The sequence below is a fragment of the Asparagus officinalis genome, chromosome 3 (assembly GCF_001876935.1).
Source record: "Asparagus officinalis chromosome 3, Aspof.V1, whole genome shotgun sequence".
NCBI classification, from domain to species: Eukaryota; Viridiplantae; Streptophyta; class Magnoliopsida; order Asparagales; family Asparagaceae; genus Asparagus; species Asparagus officinalis.
In genome coordinates this window covers 64,260,384-64,274,499 of record NC_033796.1, presented here as the reverse complement: position 1 = coordinate 64,274,499, position 14,116 = coordinate 64,260,384, and the positions used below count along the sequence as shown (strand labels likewise).

The 14,116-nt window shown below is 38.4% G+C and overlaps 1 long non-coding RNA gene across 1 annotated transcript; it reads left to right on the top strand.

The window, feature by feature from the left end:
• LOC109832354 lies at positions 3,984-4,537 on the top strand. Its single transcript, XR_002244725.1, has 3 exons — positions 3,984-4,066; positions 4,173-4,269; positions 4,427-4,537. It is a non-coding gene; the product is annotated as an uncharacterized LOC109832354 (long non-coding RNA).

The following is a 14,116-nucleotide window of genomic DNA, read 5'->3' as shown; positions in this document are numbered from 1 at the left end:
GGATGATTGGGAAAAGAATTTGGAAGGAATTCAAATGGGAGGAAATTAAGGGAGAGAATATTATGGGAATATTTTGCATGATTTTTCAAAATAAGCATTATATTAATAATTAGACATATAATAATATTAATAAATAATTAACAGCTAAATATTTATATATTTACATATGTACTAATGTACTAAACTCAGGTTTACATCAAATATAACAAGGTCATTAATAGTATTAGTCACCAATGATTTTATAAAAAAATCACTAAACCATAAATTAATATTTAGCAGAAATAATAAATACAAGACTATATATATTATTATTTATTTATTTTGAAAACTCAGAAAATTCCAGAAATTAGGAAAAATATTAATAAAATATAATATAATATTTTAAATACTAGAAAAATTGTTTAAATACGTATCGAAAAATTACGGTTGTTACACTCGATCTTCAATCCTTAATATTCAACTTCAAGTGGTTCATTCACAAGAAAACATACAAGTTAAAGAACCAAAATAAATAAAATCCTACTTAAGCACCGTCCCCGGCAACGGCGCCAAAAAATTAATGCGGCATAAACATATATCCAAAAATTGCAAGTGCACAATCAATCAAGTTATAGTATAAAAAGTTATCGATCCCACGAGGAAAGTGTTTTGTAGGAGAAAATTAAAATTGGTTCTTATGTTATGTGCGTGACAATTAGATGGAGAGAATGAAAATGGTATCTAAATAGGCGTAAAATGTAAGTGAGAGTGGGTGTGACAATGAATAAATGATTTTCACAATGAGAGATGAATAAAATCAAGAATCAAAAAGGAAAATCAAGAATAAAAATAGAATTCAACAAAGTAAAGATGACGGATTCAATTAAAGATATGGGTAATCTAGAATTGAATCCACTTTTTAGAAAAGGGTGATTCCCTAGAGGGTTCTAGCCTAAAGGTGAATAAAAAAAATAAAAATGAACAAAAAAAAAACTAAACCCAAGAGGGTTCTAGCCTTAAGGTGAATAGTACAAGAAATTAAAATCTAACTATAAAATAAATTACAAAATCTAAACTACAAAATAAATTACAAGAATTAAATGCAAGAAAATAAATCTACTCTATAAGCATAAAATAAATCGAATTTATAAGCATGAAATAAATTTAAGGCAAGAGGTTTCTAGCCTCTTGGCTATTTAAATAAGAAAATAAAATCTAACTACAAGCATGTAAATAAATCTAAGCTACTAAGCAATAAGAAAAGAAATAAAAGAGAAAATAAGAAAAACAAACCTCCAAATTAATCTTCATCTCCATCTTCATCATCCAACAAAGAGAAAAAAAATTTAAAGTGGTGAAAAAAATTCTTTTATTAATTGTAACAAAAAGTTATAAATTTAGAAGGTCTTCTCAATTAAGAGTAACTCTCCTCTCCAAAAGGAGATACAAAATTTTTCACACCACTAACCCCTCACTTTCTATCCCTATTTATAGTAAACATCAATGAATGAGAGCCCTTGGATTGAATCCTTATCCAAAACCATAAAAAATCGGCCATTGATCTGTAACTGATTTGTCAGTATCGATTCAGGCTTCGATGCCCGCATCGATGATTGCATCGATATCCTATCAAATTTCTGCCTTCACGGATGGCTTCGTCTCGTCGACATAGGCGATTTTTATATATTATATGTTAAATTCCGCTTTCCGGATTGAGAGATATCGTCGTTTCTTTGCGGCCATCTATCTTGAATACATTTTTTTCATATTTAATTTTTTTTATTTTCTCCGGCTTCTACAGGCTACTCGCCTTGATTCTGGACTTGGGATTTTTGGCTCTTGCTTGTGTTCTTTATTTAATTCATGGGTTTTTGTTGAGAGAAGAGATCTTGGGCTTTATTCTTCATTAACCTGCAATTAAAGATAAAAATAATTATTAATGGCATATTTATTCATATAAAATAGATAATGATGGTATAAAATTATAATAAAATATGATATAATTATTAATGGCATATTTATTCATATAAAATAGATAATGATGGTATAAAATTATAATAAAATATGATTATCAGTATTCAATTTACATATAAGAAAGAGTTTTATATTTTTATATTTTTTTCTTAAAAATAATTATAATGCATTGTTTTACACAATATCTTATCATCTTAGAATTCCAAGTGTAAAACCTATAATTCACTATTTCTGAGAATTATTCCTTTGTTTGATACCTAGGAACTCTATTGAGAAATGTTCTCACAAGGCTTTAGCTCATCTTGTCATTTTTAATTTTTTCAAATTATACATAGTATGTGCTAGCTAAATTCTAGAATGAAGACTTTGTTAAGGGGCGACATAGGGTAGGCGCATATATTGCTAGTCAGTATATTTTAGCTTGTAAAGTGCTTGTAACAATAAGCTTTCGGGTTGTACGTACTAATTATGTATATATAGTTTGCTCCGAGATTCTATCATCAATAGGTTTATATATTTTATGAAAACACTAGTAAAAAAGTACACATTCTAGACGGAACATACTAGATGTACAAAATCGATCTATGGTGCGCACAATGTAGGTGGAAATGAATTTTGTTTCTGAATTTTACTATAAAAATTCACTATTTTCTAAAAATTCTCACTCGTTTTCAAAAAATAAAAAAAAATAAAATGATGGCTGCTCCCCTAAAAATTGAAGACCTAAGGGCATCTCCAACTCAGCACCAAAATGGTGCAAACAGTGCTTTTTGTTGCATTGTTCATTCTACAACCCAGTCCTATTTTCTGCGCCATTTTGGTGCAGTTGAACAGTGCTGCACCAAATATGACGTTGCACTGTTCATCCGCACAATTACTGTTCATTTTTTTTAAAAAAATTAAATATTTATTTTTACTTCTTAATTAATATAAAAATAGATAAAAGGAAATAAACTGAGAATATTCTGAGAATATTATTTTTTGGTGCAAAAAATGGTGCAATGGGTTGGAGATGTATTACTATTTGATGTGACTTTTGCACCATTCTGATGCAAAATTTACATCATTTTGGTGCAATGGGTTGGAGATGGTCTAAGCCTTAAACGATGCATCTGCCTCAAACCCTAAGATCGATGCCTCTGCTTCAAGCCCTTCAAAGCCCTAACTCGATCATCACCACCTCCACCTCAATCGCCTCTTTCTCACCGTTGATTCATCGTTTCACCGTCATAAGTTTTACTTTTCTATTTTTTTCGTTGCAAGCGTATGTTCTATCTCTGGGAGCAATGCCCTATTTCTTCAATTTCATGGATTTTGGAACTATTTCAGGATTTTAAAACTAAATTGTGAAAGCTTTTGAAGCAAAATTTAGGGTTTTGAACATCGAAGTTTTGAAAGTATGCAGTCCATTAGATTTTCTACAATATTTGGTGATCTAATGCATAATTCCCTTTTTTAATGCAGTTAAAAGGCAGCATGGATCTTCGACTGATGCAAACCCTTCTACATTTTTCTAATGGATGTGAATGAGCAAAGAGTTAGTAGTTTATTTGTATAGTTTAATATTATTTGACTGATGCAACTGCATACTTAACACTAATGTAAGTTTTGACTGATACAATCTAATATTATTAAATTCTTATTAACGAGTTTAGCCAATTTAGTCGAGGAAACCTTAATGTTATTAAATTGAAGAGACAGAGCCCTGTAGGGTATGATAGAACCTTATCGAATTAATTGGGTTATTTTGGGATTTTAAAGCTGACAGACAATCATAAAGTTTGATCAAGATTCCTAGAAATTAATGCTCTTAATTTCCCTTCAAAATATCAAAAATATGTTTTCTGGTATCTATTTCATGGAGTAACCTTTGGCATAAGCACTTACAGTAAAAGAAAAGATTACCCCTATGAGGTCTCAAACCAATAATGTAATTCTCTCCTCTTTTAACCTCAACTCTTTGGTATCTCCTTCAGATCTTGATCTACATTGTATTATCTCTGTTATTAAATTTTAATTTAATTTATTATGTTTAGGTCACCTTCTTTGCTAAATTAAATGAAGCAAAATGCTCAGTTGAGAGATGTAAAGATTTATAGTACTCTTGAACCAGGTCAAGATCCAAACTTTTACGCATAACCATTAATTCTATACTGGTGATTAACACATAGTACTCATGATTAAGATTGATATTTGTTAATTTTGATGGATGTGATCAGAATGCATAGCCATTTTCTCGCTGGCCAGGTCAAATTTGATCGAGTCTAAGGTGCATTTGATGAAGATGGCGAAGCATATACAATACGTCACTTCCAAGTAAGTACAAGTCATCTTTAAGGTTGACAAGTTTTGTTGTTCTTGGGTGTATGATAGTGATTTATTATAAATACCTAGTGGTAACCTTTATAATTGAAAATACAATGCGTTGTCTGGCCTTGCAACTAATTTCTAAAGTTACTTAAATTCCCTGAAGATTTATCCCGATTACTGAAGAAAATGCCATGATGACAATATTGTTCTCAGAAGAAGCAAGATCTAGTTGATAGAGTGATGATTATACGCCTTCACTTGTATAATCACTGTATCAAAGGTAAATTCATATGGATTACCCTTTTTACGATATAACTTGTGGGATTGAATTATTAATTAAATTCGTTTGCATTTGGTGTTCAGAGATGTGATGATGCAAAGATGTTTGAACCAATTTCAGAGGAGAATTTAAAGTTTCTAGAGAGAGGTTTATAGACACTACCATGTATGGCTTTCTAAAAATGGTAATCGAGAGAAGAAGATTGGTTGAGTTGACACATATTTACACGTTATAAAAATTTTAGTTGTATGTACATGGTTTCAATGTATTGGTTTATTTAGTGTATAAGATGTAATGATAACTAGTATTCTTGTATTATCCCCTAAGATTAATGTAGCCTTTAATCAAGCATGTTGTTTGAACCTTTCTATAAGTGCTTGATTGTTGCATAAATTAAAGCGAACCAACACTGTAGGTTTGTATATATGTATGTCGAATAGGTGAAATAAACTATAAACATGTTCAAAGCAATTTCTGAATTGTTTTTTGGTATAGTTACATCCTAGACGAAAATTTCATCTAAGATGTGTATCCTAGACAAAATTAATATCTAGGATGCTGAAAACAACCTAGACGAAAATTCCATCTAGGATGTGCATCCTAGATGGAATTCCCATCTAGAATGCACATCCATCTAGAATGTTCATTTTAGACGGAATTTTCGTCTAAGATGCGACACCCTAGACTGAGATATCATAGGCGGACCATCCGAGACAACTTTCCGTCTATGATGACCATTGTAGATGGATTTTTGGGCATCCTTAACGGATTTTGCCTTTTACTAATGAAAGCTACATGATATGAAGTGTTATGCTTAACATGTGCATGAGCTTTGTCTTGTGCACTGATTGCTACTATTTTATACCCCGTATTTATGAACTCCCGCTGCAATTTTCAGGCCTGGAAATTTTGTATTAATCTATTCAATATAGTTTGCGCTAGGAACTTGTTTTATAACGGGAAGAAGAATAAAATGATAATTTATTTCTTAGACGATTCAATTTCAAGCATAAATAGAAGCCGCTTGTTTCTTTTTGATAGAGGAGAAAGAAGAAAGAAGAAATATGATTTGGTCGTCCATGAAGACAGCCTTTTATGTATTTTTAGGTCCCACTTGTATCATTATAAAAACATCTTATTAATTTGCTTTAAAAAATTGTAGTTAACATAACAGCTACATGAAGAAAACAAATTAAAAACAAATGTTGCTAAACAGTAGAATCTTGAAGTACATAACCAACAAAATGTTTCTATTTCAATTTTTGTAGGACATGACATCGAGTCCATCCTTTTATTTATGAATGATATGAACGAGGATTTTTGTTTGGAGGAGAAAATTGATTTCGTTGATGAGTTTATTATAATTTTAAACGTTTACAACGAACTCAAAGAAATAGTCTTTTTATAAGACTTTCAATAAAAATTACGACTTTCTTTTGAACAAACGCAACGGACACTTATCCTCCACGGCTTGCGTGGGATCTTGGCCTGTGATGGGGACGTTGATATCCGTGAACTACCAAACGATCAGATCGATCCAGAGCTTCGTTGATTCGCGAAGGAATCAAGAAACCGAAACAATTATCTCGGCAACAGCGAGATAACCACTCTTCTCGAGATCACCGCAACGGGGCAATCTCAAGGAAGGAACCGGGAACTGTAGATCCGAAGAACTCTTTTTCTTTATGCTGAAGAACTCGATCCGATCTTCTCCTCCTCTCTTCTGAAATTCGTGCTCCTTCAGTTTTTAGTTCTTCGCTGACGCTCGAGAATTCTAGATCCGTGCAAATGAAGGTCCTAGGGCTGTATTTATAGGCTTCGGGACCTTCGTTTTTGGATAAGAACGACCGATTCACTTTTATCTTGAGTTATAACCATTTTATCACGTTCTTGGATAACATTGGATTAGTTGGAACAAATCCAGGCGGTTAACGATCGAAAAACAGCTCAAAAAACAGCAAAACAACTTTTTGGGGTCTAGGACACCTCGGGTGTCTCGGCCACGGCCAAGACACCACTGGTATCTCGGCCAAGCCGAGACACCAAGGGTGTCTTGGCCTCGGCCAAGACACTTGCGGTGTCTTAGCTTTGGCTCTGGGCTTTGTTTCGTGCGTCCCGTCCGTTTTTGTCGTATTTTCGTCGTCCGAACTCGGAATCACGCAATTCAAAATGTCTAGGAAAGCCGACGGGAGATCTACAAGCTCCCATGGTTGAATCACATGTGGAGTAGACGGGACACGAGGGGCGCTTCGTCTTTTGTAAGTGACGCGTAGCTCCCGATTAGTTCGTGTTTTCGTTATTCTGAAATTCCGTTGCTTCACACGGTTCGTCGACTCACTTCATACGCTTGTCGACGTCAAATAAGCTTCTGTGACTCGGGTAGTGACGTTCATCATCTTCTCTCTGTCTCGAGCCATGTGCAGGAACCTATAGGTAATTTTTTACGCCTACAGATACCCCTTCCAAAGTGTTTCAATCTCGTTTCTTTTATAGAAGATCCTGAAATACTTTGGATGTGATCAGTCCAACCTTTAGTCGATGTAAAAGGACCTGTAGTCAGCTTTGATCTTTGACTTCTTCGATTTTTAGTCTATTCAATAATTTGATGAATAACTAAAATTATTCTGGCGCTGCTTTTATCATCTGACCGTTGTTGAAGTCTCGGATCGAAATTGGTGAGTTGGTTTTGGATCGTGTCATTGAGTTGACTCAGAGTTACGCGTTGATCGGCGTTGATTTTTTTATCACAACGTGTTGACTGGCATTGACCTAGGGTTACGCATTGACCAGCGTTGATCTTAGGGTTTCGTATCGATTGGTGTTGACTTTTATCGCAACGCGTTGACTGACGTTGATCTAGGGTTACGCGTTGACCGGTGTTGAGTTTTATCACAACGCGTTGACCGGTGTTGACTTTCGTCACAACACACTGACCGGTGTCTACACAGGGCTACGTGTTGACCGACGTTGACCTTGCGATCCTAAATGTTAGGGCTGCAGAACCAATTGTTAAAGCTGATTCATCTGCATGACTGGATCTTATCCTGAAGTTGTCAGATCCTTGAGTCACGAGATCAATTAATAGAGTTGGTGCATCAATGACTATCGTATTTATAGAATTTTTAGCAAATTCTCAGCCATCAACGGGTTTGATTAGCCTTTACCGATTACCATTTAAGTCGGGCTAGCATGCAGATTGTTCAAATCCGTTCCACACGTAATGTTGTGCTAAAAGAGTTAACTCTTTTAGTGCTATGATATTGAATACGTAGACTTCGTCTTTCTCCTGTGAAAAGACTAAACGGCAACGTGTATTAGACGTAGTCTTAGGATTTTTGGCAAATCCTCAGCCTTTAACGGATTTGGCTTGCCTTTACCGATTACCGTTTGAATCGGGCTTGCATGCAGATTGTTTAAGTCCGTTCAGCATGTGTTGTTGTGCTAAGAGAGTTAACTCTCTTAGTGCTACGATATTGAATACGTAGACTTCGTCTTTCTCACGGGAATAGACTACCCAGCAACGCGTGTTAGGCGCTGACTTATTCTACTTAGGCTTCGGGATAAAAGTCCCTAGACTTAGATTCTGATGTCTTCTTCAATCGGTGAAAGACTAAACCGGCAACGCGTGTTAGGTGCTGACTTATCCCTACTTAGGATTCGTAATAAAAGTCCCCAGATTTAGATTCTGATATCTTCTTCAATAGGTGAAAGACTAAACTGGCAATGTGTGTTAGGCGTTGACTTATCCCTTCTTAGGATTCGGGATAAAATTCCCCATACGTGCAAGGCACATATTATGGTGTTATTAATAACAAACTGTCATAATATCAAAAATGTGGGCTTTTATCCTTTTTACGGTCAATGACAAACTGGCAACGCATATTAGGCGCTGATTTATCCCTACTTAGGCTTCGGGATAAAATTCCTCAGACTCAGATTCTGATGTCCTTTTCAATCTGTGAAAGACTAACCGGCAACGCGTGTTAGGCACTGACTTATCCCTACTTAGGATTCGGGATAAAATTCCTCGTACGTGTAAGACACGGATTATGGTGTTATTAATAACAACCTGCCATAATGTTGAATATGTGGGCTTTTGTCCTTTTACGTTCAAGGACTAACCGGCAACGCGTATTAGACGCTGACTTATCCCTACTTAGGCTTCGGGATAAAATTCCCCAGACTCAGATTTTGGTATCTTTTTCAATTGCTGAAAGACTAAACCGGTAACGCGTGTTAGGCACTGACTTATCCCTACTTAGGATTCAGGATAAAATACCATGTATGTGTAAGGTACGGATTATGGTGTTATTAATAACAACCTGTCACAATGTTGAATATGTGGGTTTTTGTCCTTTTTACGGTCAAAGACTAACCGATAACGCGTGTTAGGCGCTGACTTATCCCTACTTAGGCTTTGGAATAAACTTTCTCGGACTTGGATTCTAGTATCTTTTTCAATCGATGAAAGAGTAAACCGGCAACGTGTGTTAGGCACTGAGTTATCCCTACTTAGGATTAAGGATAAAATTCCCCACGCGTGTAAGGCACGGATTATGGTGTTATTAATAACAACCTGTCACAATATCGAATATATGGGATTTTGTCCTTTTTACGGTCAAGGACTAACCGGCAACGCGTGTTAGGCGCCGACTTATCCCTACTTAGGCTTTGGGATAAAGTTCCTAGACATAGATTCTGGTATCTTTTTTAATCGGTGAAAGACTAAACCGATAACGCATGTTAGACGCTGACTTATCCCTACTTAGGATTAAAGATAAAATTCCCCGCGCGTGTAAGGCACGGATTATAGAGTTGTAGTATTAAAAGATTATGTCTTCTCTTGGGGCAAATACGAACCCGATGGAGGAGAAGAAGAATTTTATATGCTATTTTCCAAAGCTGAAAAAGAAGAATTTTATGTTCTATCTCTAGTTGCCAAAAGAAACTCAGAGTGGGATCTCCACTTCAAGAATCCGGGAAGGTGAAACTAAGAGTGAGATCTCCGCTCCGAGAATCAAAAAGATTCAGATAATCCTAACTATCGGAAGGTTTGATTACCAAACTAAAGGTGGGTTTCTCGTTTATCGAGAGTGAATTGTGGTTTTGGCCCTAATTATAGGAATGTTTGACCAAGTGGGAGTTTGAGGCGACCCTAACTGTAGGAAGGTATGATCACTCGATTAAAATTGGACCTCTCGTTCATGGAAGGAATCGAGAGGGGATTTTGGTTTTGGCCCTAACTGTAGGAAGGTTTGACCGATTGGGGAGTTTTGAGACAATCCTAACTTTTATAGGTTTGATCGCTTAATTTGTTGAGCTCTCATTCATTGAAGGAATCGAGAGGGGATTTTGGTAGTGGTCCTAACTATAGGAAGGTTTGACCAAGTGAACAATGAGAATGGGAGTACAAATTACAGTGAGAATATTGATTCATACAAATCACTCAAAGGGGGTTCCTAGTGTTAAATACTTTACACGAAAGGGTTTGACAATTGTCAATAATCAGGAGATTAAAGTTCTGAGTACTATGTTCGGACTCTAACAATGGGAGTGCTGAGTGCACGGACGTAAGAGGAATTTGAGTGAGAGTTTCTTATTAATCACCTTCTTGTAGTGACCGGGTTATCCCTAAGAATATTACATGTAACATTCTTTCGGGAACTTCCCATTACATGGATTATCCACCCCAACTTTCTTTGCGAAACCGAGTTTAACATTGTACTTAGTTGGATGACCGGGTTATCCTTAAGAATACCAGGCATGGCACTCTCCAGGAGCTTCCCGTGAAAAAAAGGAAACAGTTTAGACTCGTATACATGTTAGAGTATTGAGAAGCAGTTTATACTTGTATACTTTCAGAGTGTGCATTCGGCTCAATTTAGCGTTATGACGCCAGCTTCAACCAATGTTTGGATGCTATTCTTAAGAACGAAGCAAGCCTTGGTGGGATGAAGGATCCTCCTATGGTATGCACAGTACTTTGGATCCGAAGTATTGTCAGCTTCCTCTTGATTTGCGATAGGCGGTAGCTTGATCTTACTATTCTCAAGGAGGGATTCGAAAATGGCTGGAACGTCTTCGTCCTTGAAGGAGTACTCTTTTTGGAGTCTTGGATCCGAAATTTTTTGCTGTCTTCGGGGTTGTTGTTGTGACGTCTGATTAACGTTAACAATCGCTGCAGGTGTATTCCCCTTACCACGGGAGACGAAACTTGAGTTTGGAGGGTTAGCCGTCGATTGGCTTTTTTTGGCTTTCTTCCTTCTGAGGAAGCGTTCGGCCTGCTCTCCGCGCACCTTTAACTTTTTCCATGTGTTGGACGGTGATACTCCCATAACTTCCAAAATATTAATGGATAGGTTGTTATGACAGGTTTAGAGGATGAAGTCCTTTGTGACTGGATCTTGACAATTCATCGCTTTATTTCGAAAGCGCTTGATGAAGTCGTCGACCGTCTCTTCGTCTTCCTGTTTCTTCTCGAAGAGCGTTCTGATTGTTATCTCGGCATCATCATCAAAGAAATTACCGAGGAAGAGCTTTCCATGTCATCCCAGCTATTGACGCTTCCAAGCTTGAGACGATGATACCAATCGAAGGAAACCTTGCGAAGGGTGCCTACGAATAACTGAACCATCAAGGCTTGGTTGTCAGAAATCATGCCTAAGTGGGACTTAAAGTCGATCAGATGTTGAGTGGACGAACCCTTCCTGTCGAACGACGTGAAGTTGATCAGGTTGAACTTCGCCGGATAGGGGATCGACTCCCACTCTTTTGGGTAAGGACACGGAATACTAGTCTTCTTCACCTCTCGAGTAGACATCAGAGTGTTGATTTTGTTCTCGAGGTCTTTCATCCTTTCGTCCTCATCTGTATCATGCTTTGGACGATTTCTAAGAGGAACAACGCGGCCACCCCCGACATTATCATCTTCGGTGGGACCACCCCCAACGTTTTGATCAGCCAGAGGGTTATCTTCATCAAGGTGTTAGTCCACATCTGAATCGCTACCTGATTGGTTAGTAATGTTGTGACGGCTGGATTCACCAAGTTTATTGGACAGAGACCGAATCTGTTGGTTATGCTCTTTCTTCATCCGCATCATGGCCATTTCCAATTTGAACTTGAAGTTCTCTTTTTGCTTAGCTAAAGAATCCTCGATGATTTTGGCCATTTGCTCGGTGTTGATCATAAGTGCGTCGCGGGATTGTCCTGGGCTGGATACCGTATTGTCAGAAACAATTGCAGAGTTGTCATCTGATGCTTCATCATCCAAGGATAATCCCCTCTGCATTCTCTGATAATCCCTTTGTCTAATGGTTCCCGATCGCAACCGGGTTAGACAATGTGATATGAGCGGGTCAGAACTAGAAGGTCGAGTTGACTTTCCTCTATCAGTCATGTTAATTGTGACTTATGGAAGTTCGTCATTTTGAACAGCTAGTCGTTTCTTATGAAAACGTCTTGGCTTAGTATTTGATGCTTTAGAGGAAAGCCTTTGGAATACCGAGACCCTCTGTGGAGCGGTCTTGAGGCAGCTACATCATGATAATACTACCCTGATCAATTTGACGCACGGACAATGAAAGTCCGTCTCTCGGGTACTTCTATTTCGAGATTTGTTCGTACCCCCAGCCTGATAGTACAACTCATCGACATGATTGCCGGAGCAACCTATCGTGTGCTGGCATAATTTTTCAAGTGTAACGTTATCATCATCAGACGAATATGTTTCCTTCTGGGAATACAATGCTTTCTTAGCGTCCTCGAGAGTCACACGTTCGGAGTTACACCTTTGTGAGCGCGGGACCTCAATGGGCTCTTGGACTTCAACTCGCAGTCCAATGTGGTCGGTTACTGGAATTTTCCCTTTATGAGAAGGCTCAGACTTGTTACAAGGGTGAGTGCGACCCTCAGCTCGATGAATTACTCGGGGTTCATTCACTGGGCCCAAGTGTTCTTTGACTAGAGCTTTGCTTTGATCCTCGTGCAAAGGACCTAGACAATCTGCCATCGTTATTTTGAATCAAGACAGGTCCACATTGTCATGGGGCTTCACCGAAGGTGTAGTGGCAGGAGGAGCGGGATCCGAAGTTGACGAAGGCTGGGGAGCAACGTCGCTTGCTTTTGCCTTAGGCGCTAATTTGGCCTTTGGCATCCAAACTTGTTTGGATCTCGGCGATCTCTTAACCACCTCTTCCTTTTGCATTTCTTGTGCTTTTCACACAAGGATTCCGGCATGCGCAAGAAGTGCACGGCGCTTCTGAATGCGCTCCTCAAGAGTGGAACAGTTCTGTTTGACACGAACTCATTCGTTAGTGGGGGGTTGGGAGAAGGTTCCCGAAGCTTGTTGTGGCGATAGCTTAGCCACTTGGCGCTTTCTGAACTCCAGATCTGCTTGGTAACGGAGTCCGTCCACCTGATCCAAAGCCTTGGCGAGTTGGCGCGCGAGACGTTGGTGTTGCCTTTGACGTGCTCTCTTTAATAGAGTTAGCGCGCCTTCAGCAGTCGACTCCTTAATCGAGGAGGAGTTTAGATCTGCAGATATAGCTTCATTGGACGTCGGCGGATCGTTGCGAGGTGCAACTACAGTAGCGGTAGCGGGGAGATTGCTTTCTTGAGTCTTCAGATCTGAAGACCAGCGGGTCTTCCGGGAGGAGGAGACATTCTTGCACTTGCGAGGAGAGGCGGATCTGGATGAGGAGGAAGAGATATACTCTTCGAATTTCTGTTGGTCGAATTCATATTCGACCTATTCGTTCACTAGGATCTTGATCGCTAGTTGCGACACGACAGCCTTGGCAGCAAGGCTGTTGGCTCCTACTGTAGTCGCCAGCTTGTTTGGGGAGAAAATTAATTTCGTTGATGAGTTCATTACAACTTTAAATGTTTACAACAAACTCAAAGAAATAGTCTTTTTATAAGACTTTCAACAAAAATTATAACTTTCTTTTGAACAAACGCAACAAACACTTATCCTCCGCTGTTTGCGTGGGATCTTGGACTGTGACGGGGACGTTGATATCCGTGGACTACCAAACGATCAGATCGATCCGGAGATTCGTTAATTCGTGAAGGAATCAAGAAACCAAAGTAATTATCTCGGCAAGAGCGAGATAACCACTCTTCGCAAGATCACCGCAACGGAGCAATCTTAAGGAAGGAACCGGGAATTGTAGATCCAACGAACTCTTCTTCTTTATGCTGAAGAACTCGATCCGATCTTCTCCTCCTCTCTTCTGAAATTCGTTCTCCTTCAGTCTTTAATTCAGCAGGGCTTCGCCGACGCTCGAGAATTTCAGATCCGTGCAAATGAAGGCCCTAGGGCTGTATTTATATAGGCTTCAGGACCTTTGTTTTTGGATAAGAATGACCGATTCACTCTTATCTTCAGTTATAACCATTTTATCACATTCTTGGATAACATTGGATCAGTTGGAACAAATCTAGACGGTTAACGATCGAAAACAGCTCAAAAAACAGCAAACAGTTTTTTGGGGTGTAGGAAACCCGCGGTGTCTCGGCCATGACCGAGACACTTGGGGGGTCTCGGGCAAGCCGAGACACCTCGGGGGT